The sequence below is a fragment of the Crinia signifera genome, chromosome 9 (assembly GCF_055691185.1).
Source record: "Crinia signifera chromosome 9, ASM5569118v1, whole genome shotgun sequence".
In the NCBI taxonomy this organism is placed as follows: Eukaryota; Metazoa; Chordata; class Amphibia; order Anura; family Myobatrachidae; genus Crinia; species Crinia signifera.
Window position 1 is genome coordinate 39,946,684 of NC_139225.1, and position 13,106 is coordinate 39,959,789.

Here is a 13,106-nt window from a genome sequence, read left to right on the forward strand (position 1 = left end):
ACATATGGCATACGATGTTATCCGATGTTTTACCGATTTTTGACCATTTTTGCTCAAAAATCGGTAAAACATCGCATCGCATCGTATGACATCGTATGCCACTACATATGGCATACGATGTTATGCGATGGCATACGATTTTTGAGCTAAAATAGTCAAAAATCGGTAAAACATCGCATCGCATCGTATGCCATCGTATGCCACATGCGATGCGATGCGATGCGATTTTTAGCATACGATCTGCATACGATGCAGGTCGTGGGAGCCGTGATACTCCACAAGTACCCCTCCTTTTGACAAAAGTACAGAAATGGCCGAAGCCATGTCACCAACTATCCAAGGGGAGATAGAGGAGATGAAGACTTTCCAGTTGGTAGTTTGATCTACGCAGGTATTGGGACTCGCCGTGATATCACACATGCAGTGAGTCGGGCAAGCCAGTTCGTGGTAGATCCTGGGAGACAACAGTGGATCACAAGTGAAGAGAACATTGCCGAAATATTGACAAAAAGCCTGTCGACATACTTGCAAATTACAATCTTAAAGACTGTGGACTTACATGTGTTTCATTTTGTTTTCACTGTTTGCTTCTCTTAACCCATGTTTTTCGGTTACAGGTATTACTATGTTGAAATGTCATGTTGAGCTAGTGGGAGTGTTAGTAAGGTGCGCTCTACTTCTTTCTTATTGGCAGCAGCCTCAGATAGCAGTGGCTGTGTCCCTTTGCGCTGTTTTTGGTGTCGACATGGACACCGTCTAAGTGTACGGCGTCCCCTCGCATGGCTCGCTACGCTCACCATGCTTCTGGCTCGGGAACTATTATATTCTCCCTCTACGCCGTAGTGGATGGTAGGGTATGAAATACCTCCTGTCAGCTCCAAATTTTGTAAAAAAAAATGCATGTCGTAGATGACAATAATTCATATTAATGTTTGTGTAAACTTGGACTTTTATCTATTGTATTGTTTTATTACTTGACAACTTGTATGTTAAATATTAAAAGAAAAAGTACGTCGAACCTTTTTCCATGTCGACCTTTTTGACCCTGTTGACCTTTTGACTGTCAACCAATAGTGGTCAACCTTATGACTGTCGTCCTAGAGTCAGTCTATCATGAGTCCGGATCCCTGCCCTCACAGACCACAGCTATTAGCCTTCATGCTGTGCAGACTTCAAGCCTGCTTCTTAAAGAAGACGTCAATACCCTCCAGCATCCACTGCAGCTACAACAAAAAACCCACATTACTAGCGTTAGTGAAGGTAATACACTTAGGGGCCGACTCGCAGTAAACCGAAATTGTCCCCTGCCCTGATGGTCGGGGTTTGTGCATGCGCATTACTGTGCAGGTGCAAACCCCCACTGCAAATGGCCAAGGCGATTTGCAATGTCGCTGGCCCGTTCACACGGAGCAGTGCGTCCTGGAGGCGTGTGGTGGTGGACGCGGGCATTCCCATGGGCCTGCGGGCAGGATGAAGTGTGGGTGGGCGGGCGGGCGGCCGCCGTCACATGACATCAGCCGCCTGCCCTGTCTTCGTCCCGCTGCCTGCAAATATAAGTCAGTCTCCTCTGACTTATATTTATGACGGCAGGAGAAATCATTTGATGGTCGCTGACCATCAAATGATTTCTCCTGCTGCGGCACATGTAGGGGGATGTGTCTTCATGACACATCCCCTCGCATGGTTGCAAGGGGAAGAGGGGGTGCATTTGCTGGGGCGGCCTTACAAGCTGTGAGCTTTGCTGCTTACCGAGTCACCCAGAATCACCCACCTTAATGCTATTTCATACATCTGCCCCTCAGTTTTTAAATGTGTTCTGCTTTTATGTATCGGTTTTGGAGCTCATTTACAGTTGGCTGTAGATCACTATTATGAGATGACTCTGACGTGTAAAGTAGGCAGGTATGGACTGTATATTTAGTTACACATTATGGTATGCTAACATTATATTAGGGAATGGGAGAGTTGGCATTATTTTAAAGAAAAGTAGTAATAATACTGTAATAATTAGATAAGATTTAATTTACTTTTATTTTTCTGTAAATGTACATAAATGTATAAAGCGGTTATACAGTATTTTAGAATAAATATGTATCTCAGAATATATGCATTGATTGAAGTGACTGTTTGCTGCTATATTACGTAGACATCCACCGCTTCGGGGTATTAGGAAGGTGCAGCCGCACTGCCCCATCAGTGACGGAACTTGAGCCTCAATCACAGTACAGTTCCCAGGTATCTGGAGAAATAGAATATTGTAGTAAATTTTACAGTGTTGATACCGAGTCTGGTAACAGAATACATCTGATTACATCATTATATCGGAAACAGGTAAATCATTCTAAAACCTATATTGGTTATAAACACATTGATTATGGCTTACAGTATGATATTTAGAGGTCTATTAACAATTTTTTTTTTTTTCACAAAAAGCAATTGGAAAGTACCAGGGGTGAAATGACAGGGGCACCCCATGACAGCTGCAAAAAGGGACATGGGGGTTATTCAGACCATCTCTGAAGGAAACCGCAGAGCTAATATAGCAGAGAAATGCATCAAGAACAGGGGTTAATCCTATTGAGCTGTCACCTTGGTCCAGTTTGTTCCCGGACTGCCCGCTCATCTGCCGGTGTGTGTGTGTGTGTGTGTCTATCTGTGCAGGACCGCAAGTGGAGACCCTGCCGCAGCCGCCCCGCTGAGCATCTCGGTCAGGATGCCACGGTGAGCGAGTGACCTGATGGAAGGTGTTAGCTGCGGCTTCACTCTTGCCCGCCGTATTGTGAATTCAGTGAGGTCTGCCGCACACTGGGGAGCAGACTTTTCTGTCTATACGGCAGACACCCTGCCTATAATAATCCCTACTACCTGTGATAGAGCCCCCTGAAAAAGGGCTCCCTCCAAAGGGGAGGTGCAGACGAACATTACACAGATATTGGGACATTATTTACTAACAAGCGGGACCACCGAGCTAATAAGGGATGCGGTCATTTGGTCTACTGCATTATGGTCGACAGTCATTAGGTCGAATCCATTAGGTCGACATGCTAAAAGGTCGACATGACTCTAGGTCGACATGGGAAAAGGTCTACATGATTCTAGTTCGAAAAGTCATTAGTTCGACAGGTCATTAGTTCGACAAGGTCATTAGTTCGACATTGTCTATGTCGACATTCACAAGGTCGACATGGAGTTTTTCACTGTTTTTTGAGCCAACATGTGCCGACAGGCGGTATTTCATGCCCTACCATCCACTAGGGCGTGGTGGGAGAATAAAATAGTGTGCCGAGCGTAGCGAGGCACCGTGCCCGACGCATAGCGAGCGCAGCGAGCGATGCGAGGGGATGCAGTGCACTTTAAACTGTGTCCATGTCGACTGTGTTGACATTCAGGTAAAAAAACAGTGAAAAACCCCATGTCGACCTGGTGAATGTCGACATAGACAATGTCGAACTAATGACCTTGTCGAACTAATGACCTGTCGAACTAATGACCTTTCGACCTAGAATCATGTCGACCTTTTCCCATGTCGACCTAGAGTCATGTCGACCTTTTAGCATGTCGACCTAATGGATTCGACCTAATGACTTTCGACCATAATGCAATAGACCAAATGATCCCAACCCGCTAATAAGGAGCACCAGTATCCAAATCTAAAAGTGGATCACGGATAGTAAATATATACACAGAGACTTGTTTCCCATATAAACTGCATCTAACATCCATTCTGCCAACATAAAGGAAATAAAAAATAAGGAACAATCTACTGGTACCTGTATTATTAGACTAGAAGTGTGACCTTGTTAAATGTTATATATGACTGTATGCATATATATATATATATTTATTTATTTACATATTTTAAATTGCTTTTATATTGGTTAATAAACCTATAATAATTAACTAGACCTTGGTTTTGCGCTCTCTTTCAATATAAAAAAAGTTATTCAGACCTGCTTGCTAGCCTGCGTATATTCACTGCCTAGCGAGCAGGTAAACGCCGCCACGCCAATCGCACATGCGCATACCCCCACCATCTGGGATGGGCAGAATTCGGCCCCACAGGGCCAGATGTATTAAGCCTAGCAAAGTGATAAAGTGGTGACAGAGCAGAAGGTGATAACGCACCAGCCAATCAACTCCTAACTTCCCTATTTTTTTTTCAAACATAGTGGATTGGATGGTGCTTTATCACCATCCACCTTATCATCACTTTACCAGGCTTATTACATCTGCCCCATTACGCTTCCTAACTCCCTCCCTTTATGCGAGCCTCCCCACCCACTACCCACCCACTTCTCTCAGCCAGTGGTGAATTTTTCTCAAGAGGTACACGAGGGATGACTCTAGTTTAGGGGTGGCACCTGGATGCTTGTATTCATATTGTCTTCCATCTCCCGGCTCCTCACCTCAATTTTGGACTGCTTTTCTGAAGACAGGAAGAGGTAGTGGGGAAGCCCGGGAGTGGATTATAGAAGTCAGTAGGCGCTAGGAAAAAGGTGATGGGGAGAGGCATTGAGTGACTCGGAGAGGGTGACGGTGAAAGGTTGAAGCAGAGGGAGACAGGGGGAGGGCAATGGGGAGATAGTGGTGCAAGGGATAAACAGATGGTAAGGCAGTGGGTGATAGTGAGACAGAGTGGCAGTGGGTGACAGGGAGAGGGTGGCAGAAGAGAGATGATGGGGAGAGATACTGTGAGATGGAGAGGCAGTGTGTGATGGCAAAAGGTGATGGGGACGAAGTGAGTGACAGGGAGAGGATGAAACAGTGAAATAGAGGGTGATGGGGAGAGATTTTGAGAGACGTAGAGGCGGTGGGTGACGGAGAAGCAGTGGATTCCAGGGAGATACAGTGGGTGTTAAATACGTAGAATATGATTGCAGATAATAATCTCTTTGCCTATTTAGTCTGCCCATGACCTCACCCTATTATACATTTTGGCCGATGTCTTAAACAGCAGCAATGTGGCGTGGCAGCGACTTAGCGAGCGGTCCTGAATCAGGGCCATACAGTGGACATTTCAAAAAGAGGAAGTGTTTCTCAGCTGTGCTGGAGAGATCTATTTATTCAGTACATGTAGAGAACACTTATTCTTTCCCAGCTGCAGCCAGTACCTGGCACCAATCAAAAGCCTTTTTATTTCTAGAAAACGTAGGCTGTGACTTGCAGTATAGCTAATAGCTATATAATTATAATAATAACTAATAAGTAAATGTAGCGTCAGTAAACCCATCCTGGTTGAGTTCTGGTCCAGAATGAGGGGTTGTTGACATGATACTGCAATGATAACCCACTTACCTAGTTTATGGTTCTAGTTTCTCTTTGCAAGATATAGTCCATGGTTGGAATTTGAGGGGACAGCGGCTAGTCTTGCAGATTTTTGGTCCAAGATCTGTTCTTTCTTAAATTCACTGGTGCATGTGGCCGAGATCACGGGTTGTCCAGGACGTGGCCTGAAAATGGTTTTATATATATGAACAAAGCAGGTTACATAATAAGAGTCAGTGGTGGACTCATTTCCTCCACACATGCGTGCAGGATGCACTGTGCACCACATCCCGATCGTTACCCTGTGGTACGCAGATGAATATTGTATGGATCTCCATGCAATATCCAAAGGCACTTCTGTGTGTTGACTGACACTGCTTTCAGATCACAATGCCGACATTAAACCCAGGTTGCCCATTATATAGAGGACAAACCGGGTTAAACTTATAAGCTGGGTCGAATTGCCAGGTTGGCAAACCCAGGTTATTAGGTGTCGATCTTTTATATCGCAGGTGAACCTGGCAAACACCTGGGTTATTATAAGTGCGATGTGAAAGGGGTAAGAGAGGGCGGCTAATGGCAGCAGGTGTTAACGGCAAAGCGACAGTTGTTATAACACTCAGATACTCTGCTCCTTCCATAGGCAGGTGCAATGTCCAGTGGCCTTACTGATGATTTGCCGATAGTGTATCTTTAAAAGCACATCGGTGGATTCGCACTTCAGCTGGTGTGTTTCTTAATAGGGCACCCATCATCTGCAGCATTAGCATAAAAAAAGTCACAGCATCTACTAATATAGGATCCACTTCTGAATCACCCCCAGCACGGGAGTCATATTTAGGAATACAAATCATTTTAGTGGCTCCAGAGGAGGTTTTGCAGCACAGTCCAAAACTCAAATATGGGAGCCACAACCACTGCCAGTGAGTCAGTATGGAATGGCGGTTGGTAGAAGTCGCTGCACCTCTTCTATTTGAATTTTGAACTGTGCTGCAAACCCCCTATGGAGTCTCCCTGTAAATAAACCAGTGGTTCCCAACCACCCAACAGTTCAGGTATTAAGGATATCCATGATTAACACTGAATCAAATTGGCTGAAGTCACCTGTGCTCAAGCTTGGTTGTCCTTAAAGTCTGGACCATTAGCGCACATTAAGGACCAAGGTCCCCTGTGTGCTCATAGGAACAGGGCCGTTTCTAGAGGCGGACAAGCCGTGCAGCAGCCCGGGGCGCCGCACGGCTTGTCCGCCTCTAATAAACAGCCGGGGCGCCCGGCAGCAGCTCCCCCCAGCGCTGCCTCCCTTCCTCCCCCTCTCCGGCTCAGCTCTCACCGCGGCGCACACCGCCGGCGCCGCGCTGATTAATTTCCATGGGGAGGGGAGGGAGCGCATCGTGCGTCCCTCCTTCCCCTCTCTCACTATGTCACTGGGCTGTCAGCCAATCAGGAGACAGCCCGCGATGTATGAATGGCTGACAGCTCAGTGAAGGGGAAGGAGAGACATGCGGTGCGCTCCCCTCCCCTCCCCAAGGAAGTTGAAGAAGACAGAGGCAGCAGCAGTGGCGATGGCAGCAGGGGGAGGCACAGTGAGTTAATGTATATGCTGCTTCTGGCACTGTGGGGCATATTGGCACTGTGGGGCATATTTGGCACTGTGGGGGCATATATCTGTGGCACTGTGGGGGCCTATATCTGTGGCACTGTGGGGCATATTTGGCACTGTTGGGGCATATCTGTCTCTGTGGGGGCATATATGTGTGGCGCTGTGGGGGCATATGTGTGGCCTTTGAGGGAATAGCTGTCACTGTGGGGGCATATATGTGTGGCGCTGTGGGGGGCATATCCAGCACTGTGGGGGCATATGTGTGGCACTGTGGGGGCATATGTGTGGCACTGTGGGGGCATATTTGGCACTGTGGGGGCATATCTGTGGGGACATATCTGTGGGGGCATATTTGGCACTGTGGGGGCATATGTGTGTCTCTGTGGGGGCATATATGTGTGGCACTGTGGGGGCATATCTGGCACTGTGGGGGCATATTAGTAAATGGCATCAGTTGTGCGGCAGCGGCTCGTGGGGCATAATGTGTAATGGGCATTACGGTGTGGGGAGTATTGCGTAATTGCCATCCCAGTGTGGGGTGTAATGGGCATCACGGTGTGCAACAAAAATGTGTCATTTTTATCACGGTGTGCGGCGTAATATGTAATTGGCATCACAGTGTGCGGCATAATGTGTAATTGTCATCACAGTGTGTGACGTAATGTGTAATTGTCATCACAGTGTGCGGCGTCATGTGTAATTGGCATCATGGATAAATAGTGTATAATGATTTAAGTAGCCTGTCATTGTTTAGCCTTGATCTGTGAGGCGTACTAGGTCACTGTGTGGGCCTTTATGTTTTTTATGTCACTGTGTGGCCTTCAGCCCGCCAACTTAAGTGCAGGAGGACAATGACAACTCCTGCGGTAACCAATGTCTGGTCACGCAGGTCGCAAAAGTGTGATGTAAGGTAATTGTTTTCCGGCTAGGCCACGCCCTTATATTAAGCCACACCCCTTTTAAATTAAGCCACACCCCTATTTCGCCGCGCGCCTCCGGCGCGCTCAATTTCTTCTGTGCCATGTTATGTATTGGGGGGGGGGGCGCATTTTTTTTTTTTTTGCCCTGGGAGCTAAATTGTCTAGAAACGGCCCTGCATAGGAATGCCCATTATTTCATGGGCATCCCCATGCAAATGCTGGGCATTCCCATGTATATGCAGCCATGACGCTGGGGACATCACATGACGTCAGCTGCCCACCCACAAAAATAACTCAGTCTCCACTGACTTATATTTGCTAGCCCAGGAGAAATCATTCAAATGATTTCTCCTGCCGCGGGCACATGTGAAGGGATGTGTTTTCATAACACATCCCCTCATACAGTTGTGAGGGGATACGGAGACTGGGGTGTTTTTCGATGGGGCGGGTACTCTGGGACATCTTCAGCTTATCACAGGGTTGCCAACTTTATTATTCTTCTCTCCGGGAGAAGCCCGGAGAGGAGAGTTTCAGCAGCAGCTGCTCAGGGGCGGGGCTTAAGAGTGACATCACTAAGCCCCGCCCCATGATGGTAAAACACCAAATTCACGGATCTCAGTAGAGGTGGCGGGGCTAAAATGACGCGATTGTGCCGTTTTAGCTCCGCCCCCTCCTCTGAGACCCGAGGATTGCGGCATTTTAATGCCGGGACAGCGGGGGTCCCCCCTGAATCCGGGAGGGTTGCCCACCCTTCCGGGGGACCGGGAGGGGGTCCCAATTTTCGGGAGACTCCCGGAAATTCCGGGAGGGTCGGCAACCCTGGCTTATCATGTCAACCAGAATCAAGCCCTAAGTTTGGCAACCTGTAAAACAGACAGTTTGCCAATCCAGTAAAACGTTCAGACTATCTAAATTCATGTATTATACATATTCATTTGCAAAGACAACTATGATAAAAATAAAAAAAACTCAGCTGGGCCCAAATAAAGATACAGTAGCGGCTTCTAACATGCACTGTGGAACGGAAAGCCCAGCATAGTAATAATCACAATACTGTACTATAAAACAAAGTTTTCCAAACTGCCTTTACAGTCCAGGATTTAAGGATAGCTGAGTCCAAATGGTTAAATCAAAATGACTAAGGTGCTAATTAAGTCAGCTGTGCTCAGGATAGGATATCTTTAAATCCTGGATCATAATGGCAGAGTTTGAGAAACTCTGAGGCTATGAGATGGACACAGTCATGGTTCTGCTGTAGATGAGTCTACAAATCTATGCAAAAGATACTATACTGCCAGGGAGAAGCAGTAGGTGATAAGAAGAGGGTGACGGAGACAAGTAGTGAGTAACGGAGAGAGGGTGATACACGGAGACTGCACATGGGCATTACACAAACATGCATCTATTGAGGAACAGGTAATGATTTCTATGATAAACGTTTAATATTCAGCCAATTACCTGTATTCCTGTCCACTAGCGGATGGTACACTGACCAGGTAGTTCTTAGCCCTCTTTTTCTTCAGTAATGACTGCATCATCCTCATAGAGAACAATGGGGCCTTCATTGTGGGGGTGAAAAAAAATCAACATTTATATTGGTTCTCAATACATATACACAATATTGTGCAATAACTAGTTATCAGCCCATCAAAATGCCAGAACTGCTGGCTCTGTCCTACTGAGATACTTGTGTGCCCCTGCCAGAAAGGAGATCTGCCAGGCACCACCTAGGGGTAAATGTAGTGTACTAATGTCGGCCGTTTATCACTGATTCCCATATGAAGGGATTGGCCGTATATGGCTTGACAATACGAATTAAGAATACGGCATATTTACAAAGCTGCTGTATTCTCCAGATTCGTATTTTCCGATCTCATAGTATTTAGGTGCCAGATTGGCTGTTAAAGATTAACATGGACAACTATGAACGGTTCCAACCATAGAAGCCCATGTTAAAATTTTAACATGGGCGTCTATGGTGGTAACTGCACATAGATGCCAATGTTAATTTTTAACATGGACTTCTATGGAGCCATAAACTGGCAATCAACCGCCAAGCTCCCCCGGAGCCTGCTGCTAATTAGCTGGGGAAGGCCCTGCGTGACTTCACCAGGAAATCTCTCAGTGCGGTGGAGGAGCCACAAGTGTAAACACACTTGCAGCTCCTCCAGTTTGTTAGGGTGTCGGGACTGTTGGTTTGTTTATTTTTAACCCGTGGATGCCTACATGGAACAAAGAGGACGCGATCTACGCCTGAGGACCTGGTGAGTGTAATTTGCTTTCACAGGTACCCTAATGGATATCTACTGGAGAAGAGGACTGTCCTTCGGTGGACAGTATAGGTAAGTATGTATGGATGAATGTAGTGTGTATTAAACTTTTATTTTCGACGGTGTCTGTGTGATGTATTTGGCTATTAGTTAATTTGTGGAACTACAAGACCCAGCAGGCTCTTTAAAACCCAACATGCTGGGACTTGTGGGTCACCATGTCACAGCATGCAGGGGCGGCTTGCTGGGCTTGTAGTTCCATAACTTAATGTAATAGTCATTCTAATTTTTACACTTTGGCCCTTATTCTGGTTCACTCGCAAGGGCAAATTCCTTCTCAAATGGACAAAACCATGTGCACTGCTGGGGGGGGGGGGGGGGGGGCAAATGTAACATGTGCAGAGAGAATTAGATGAATTGGAGAATTGGGTGGGGTTTTACTTCAAGTGAGATATATACCGCAGTGTAAAAATAAAGCAGTCAGTATTTTCCCTGCACAGAAACAAAATAACTTGCCTAAATCTAATTCTCTCTGCACAAGTTACATCTGCCCCACATGCAGTGCACATAGTTTAGTCCATCTGAGAAGGAGTTTTCCTTTTTTGAGTGAACCAGAATAAGGGCCTTTATGGCTATCAGCCCAGTGCCCACCGCCCAGAGGCACCGTGGACAGCACCGGGCTTCAGCCCAGGCTGGGGGTGCCCTGGAGGTAGGAGACCCCTGACTAGCCAGGAATTAATTCTTTGGCTGGGGGAGTTTACAGAAAAAGTCCCCTCCCCCGTTCCCCCGACTGTGGCATTAGTCTGCTGACTGTTTGGGCCCTGTGCTGGTTTTTAAACTATGGGGGACCCCATGTCATTTTCCTCCCGTATTTTAGGAACCATGAGCCTAGTGCTGGTTATAGAAATCCCACTTGCAGTCTGAGATGGATTCACCTTCTAGATCCATATCAGAGGCGCATACTTGTGGAAGGCCAAATAATTGTGGTCTCCTTCCAGACCAGCTAATGTTACAGAAACTTTTCCTGGAAATTGATGCTTTTTGAATGTTCATTGATAAAGGAGTCTTATGAGACCCATCTGTCTATACCGATTAGAAGGTGACACACCTACAGTGGAATAGAATATTCATTTATCCACTTTATAACACTTTATAGAACTTTACCCCTGAAGAAGTCATAATGATGAAACGCATCGGGTGTTTGTTTCCTTTTCGTTTGAACTGATTCAATTACTTCAAACAAATGAAAACGTTTTATATGTATTTTTATTACATTTTTCAATTGATAAGATTGTCTGTAATAATTATCTGGTGGTGGAGTAATCTGATAGAGGTGCACTCTATGCAACATTCTATCTACTTCTCTTTCATATTTACAGGTGAATTGGTATCCTAATACGAATTATTGTAAATCTGCTGATCACATAGAACACTATGGCCGCATTACGGCAGTGTTTTATCAATGGCGTTGCCATTTGTACAAGTCGAATATGGCTGACTATGCCGTATATACATACAGCAGATCAGCCACATTTGGCTGATTGTAAATCAGCTGAGCACCATGTCCCACAATGAATAGGTATAATTGAGTGCATTTATGCCCGTTCAATCGTAGTAAATTTACCCCTTAATGCCTGACGGTGCACCATCGAGGTGAGGAGCAGCGTTAGGCTTTTATTATATAGGATACTATGGCTAAAGATGAACATTTACAGATAGTAACTATAGAATATATGAATTAGCAAGTGGACAACAAGATTTATAACACAAATCTCTGAATTATTTACATTGGGAAACATGTTTCTTGCTTGTACTTTTATTGGAGTCACTAATACCCCTATTCTACTGCCACAATAATCCGGGCTATAGGCAGCTAAATGGAAACCTGAGTTCCGTTACAATTACACCTGGAGTTGATGATGTCAACATTATATAGTAATACCGTCCGACTGCACATTGTAGAGTTACCTTTACTGGGATGCTTCTGTCTGTGTTTTCTGGCTCTTCACCCTGAGCAACGCCCATCTTTACAGTATTCTTGCTGGTGTCACTGAGTACACGTTCATTTCTTACAGTCTGGCTGGATGGGCTGGGACGAGTAGTGCCACTTGGACTAAGTTTCCCATGAACTACAGCTTTCTCTTGTCTGATAGAGAAACATGATAGAGAATCAGACTCTGTGATGCAGAGTGAGAACACAGAACACACACCAACCACAAGTCTAGTGTAAACGCCGCCCCACCAGAGTGAAATCCCGCCCCGTGCATGCCTGAGATTTGCTTAGGGTGCTATGGGCGTATCCAGTGCTGTGGAGAGGGGGGAGCAGGTACTTTTTACCCAGTTCTGATGGAGGGGCCCAGGTCCCACGCCCCCCTTCCCCGCTGCAGAGAGCCGGGCAGTGGGAGTAAAGAGCAGAGGCTGCCGCAGCAGCTCGGCCTCTCGCCCCTTGCTCAGCTCATGTTGCTCAGTGCCGTGTGCTGAGCTGGGGAAAGAGGCAGCAGCAGCCCGCACCCTTGCGCCCATGATTCCTAACACTGACCATGCCCATACCTTTCAGCAGCTCTGGGCTTATCGCGGATGTGAGCTTATTGGCTTACACAGGAGCCCATACTCAGATGGTGGCATCTAAAGGCACAGCAAGCTGTATTGCAGAGCCTAGGGCATGGGTCTTCAACAGATGTTGTGAAACTACATGTTCCAACATGCATTGCCACATTTTTTCCTATAAGAACATGCCAAAACTGTCAGGGCATGCTGGGAAATGTAGTTCCACAACATCTGGAGGGCCACCGTTTGAAGACATGTGGCCTAGGGCATTCAAAGTGGCCGTCTCAGTATTTTCATATTCATACATAATACTAGCATAAAGTTATAGATGTGCAAAGTATGTAGAATTGGGCCCTATGTGTCTCTGCAGGAGGTGATGGGGAAGGGACAACTCAGTGAATGTCTTTGCACTGGGAACAATGGGAGATGTTAATACCCATCAAATTATACTTATGAATACAACCTCTCTTCTGCATCTAGGTCCTTGCTAAGAAAGATCCAATT

At 46.2% G+C, this 13,106-nt stretch overlaps 1 long non-coding RNA gene across 1 annotated transcript; it reads right to left on the reverse strand.

The window, feature by feature from the left end:
• Positions 1-2,044: 2,044 nt before the first annotated feature.
• Positions 2,045-12,284, reverse strand: LOC146036576 (uncharacterized). Its single transcript, XR_014460862.1, has 4 exons — positions 12,024-12,284; positions 9,244-9,344; positions 5,296-5,450; positions 2,045-2,239 (listed from the first exon to the last, which is right to left on the reverse strand). It is a non-coding gene; the product is annotated as an uncharacterized LOC146036576 (long non-coding RNA).
• Positions 12,285-13,106: the final 822 nt, after the last annotated feature.